Here is a 3,028-nt window from a genome sequence, read left to right as displayed (position 1 = left end):
ACGCCTCCACAAATGTTCGTGGGCGGTGAAAGCTCTTACTTTTGCGAAGACGAACGCGACCCACCAGCTCGTTTCCCGACTGTGACGTATAAAAAAATACCAGTATTAAAAACCCAAAAATAGATTGGAACCCAATTGCAAATGAGTACCTCATATCTTACTCTATTTTCGACGTGGAATAAACGGGCAAACATAAACAAAAACACTTTTAATAAAATTCTTTAACAAAAATTTAAAAAAATTCTCCATACATCGTGTTACAAGGCTACACCATTTTAATCAAACGAACTAATAAATTCATTAAAAAATTTAAAGCTCACGCCACAAAACTGCTTAGACGTGCAATATCAGAAAATGAACAAAAATAATCAATTAACTTCAAAAGAGCTTTTAATGCATTCAGGGGGATTAAATTAAAATATTTTATGCAAGAACCGTGCACGGGATCTGAGAAATAATTAATCCGTCTTTCCATAATTCATTCGAGGTATTTACATAACGATATAGCGTGATAATGATAAATTCATGGGTTCGATCTTCAGACTATCCTATCCTACTTAATTATAATTATAAATGCGAATGTTTGTAAGGATGTGTCTGTGTTTGTTGCTCTTTCACACAAAAACTACTGAACCGATTGCAATGAAATTTGGCACGTAGACAGCTGGATAACTGAAATAACATATAGGTGACTTTTTATCCCGATATTCCTACGGGATACGGTCTAACGCGAGTGAAACCGCGGGGAGCAGCTAGTGCATTATGAGTAGAAGTTTTGTTTGGACTCTGAATATGTCATCCAATTAAATTAAATGCTTTGGTTTGGACTGTAAAGTTAAACAATAGGAAAGTGATTCCTTAGTTTTGATTATTTGTAAGAACCAACTCACAAATTGTTAGTCGACTTCAAAAAAGGATGAGTAGAGTTGGATGCAGTAATTAAGATTTTTTTTCTGCATGCTGAATTTCTGCTGCAGTTTATTTTCTAATAATATCGATTCAATTTCAATTCATTGTTTAATTTGTAGATAACATTTTGCTAAATAATACATGATTTATTTTTATATGAAACTAGACGCTAGTCCCGGATCCGCCCGGATATCAAGATTCCTGTTTTATCCCAAGGGAGCATTTTATCCGTATAGAAGGTATCCTATTACCCAAGTTACCTCATACCATGTCTGTATATCAAACTTTCTGAAAATCTGTCCAGTAGTTTCAGCGTGATTGACGAACAAACATCCAAACAAAAAAACTTCCACATATAAACTTCTAAAATTGCGATTAGTGTGTTTAAAAAGCAAAAGAAATGGTTTTTTTTTATATAAAATTATCCAGAACTCGAAGCCCAATACAATAGACTCATGTGGCTACAGCTATCAAACTGTTGCTATATCTGGCGAGCGCTGCAACACAACGTCATTAATAATTCCTAGCTCGTCTGAGGCAGACCTACGATATCTTAATCTCAGCGGATCCCTGGCGCTCTTATATATTCAGACTGGAATGTCTCGTAGCAGTGGAAAAAGTGAACTGTGGACTTGAAAATACAGTTACTTTGAAAGAATGTCATCTTTTCTATTTTTTATTTATCAATGAAAATTGTATATAAATATAAGCCTCTGTACGTTGTTATGAAAATATTTAATTAAGAACTTTTTAACAACCGAAAATTTCAACAAAAACCTTTAACACTTCCAATCAAATAAACAGCAGACTCGATAAAAAGCTAATCTTTACGAGCGATGTCGCTCCGCTAAAAACTATAACATCTTTCGACTCAATAAACTGCGAAACGGTTTTCATTTACATTCGGCTGCCGTCCGACGTTGTATGAGCTATAAATTGGCCCTGCGACTCCATTCTCTCACCCTCCACTATGATCGAAATAGCATGAATCATCAATTTCTATCACCATTGTCTATTTAAAAGGGAACCATATCGTACGCTGTGCTCAAACCTACGCATTGGACGACGATCGACAGCTCGCAAACGTAAAAATAACGTGGTACGGGTCGATAAATCGGACCCTTTCAGTTTATCGCTGATCGGAAAGAAACAATATGAAGAGAAAGAATCCAACTTATGGCGAAGAACGCCCCAGTATAGATTTGTAGGGAAAATTTAGGAGTGACCTACGATAAAGATGTACTTCGCTTTCAATGTATATTACTGCAGTATTTTGAATACGTAATAGATTTTTATTTTGAGACTCGACCCTGTTTAACCTCGTTTCTTACAGCTTAGCGTAAAAATGCAGCAGCCATAAAGGCAAATAATAGACTCAACCTTAAATCTTACATATGAAACATTGTAAAATACTTTATTATAATATAAATAAAATTTTAAAATATTGCACGAATTTTTGACATGATCTATGAAAATCTTTAACGAAATTAAATTTAAGGTTTCAGAATTCAGTCACAAAAGATAAATTTGAAATATGCACAATTTACGCAATATGAAGTCAGCATAATAATATTTATAAGCAATAAAAAGGTGTCATTGTTATTAATTGCTTATCGTAGAATTTATTATTATTAGAATTATGTGTAGATCTCTTGCGCAAATATCTAGAGAAATTCCTTCACTCATTTATAATTCTTACTTTCAGACACATATCATAAGCATCGGTGGTTCAGTGGTAGAATGCTCGCCTGCCACGCGGGCGGCCCGGGTTCGATTCCCGGCCGATGCAAGTTACTTTTTTTATTTTCATGTAACATTTTTAAATATTGTATGCAAGTATTACTTTATAAATAATATTTTTGAACACGAATTCCATTCAGTAAGTAAGCATTTTTATCGGCAGTACTTTTGAAATAAACCTAATCAAAGCAATATCTTCATACACAACACTATCCATTAAAAATACTCCTTATAAAATCATTTTTCTCAAATTATTCAACCTTATAGACTACTCTAATAAGCAACCACTTTAATTTAAAAACATTCATCATATAAAACCTTAATCTCATAATGCTACCTCATAAGTTTTAAAATAACACACTATATTATCTGCGAGATA

General features: G+C 33.6%; 1 non-coding gene across 1 annotated transcript; it reads left to right on the top strand.

Moving 5' to 3' along the window:
• The first annotated feature begins 2,627 nt into the window (after window positions 1-2,627).
• Trnag-gcc lies at window positions 2,628-2,698 on the top strand. The gene has a single exon. It is a non-coding gene; the product is annotated as a tRNA-Gly (tRNA).
• The last annotated feature ends 330 nt before the right edge of the window (window positions 2,699-3,028 follow it).

The sequence above is a fragment of the Zerene cesonia genome, chromosome 1 (assembly GCF_012273895.1).
Source record: "Zerene cesonia ecotype Mississippi chromosome 1, Zerene_cesonia_1.1, whole genome shotgun sequence".
NCBI lineage: Eukaryota > Metazoa > Arthropoda > Insecta > Lepidoptera > Pieridae > Zerene > Zerene cesonia.
Note: the sequence above shows the minus strand (reverse complement) of the source record. Positions and strands in the feature narration are given on the sequence as shown.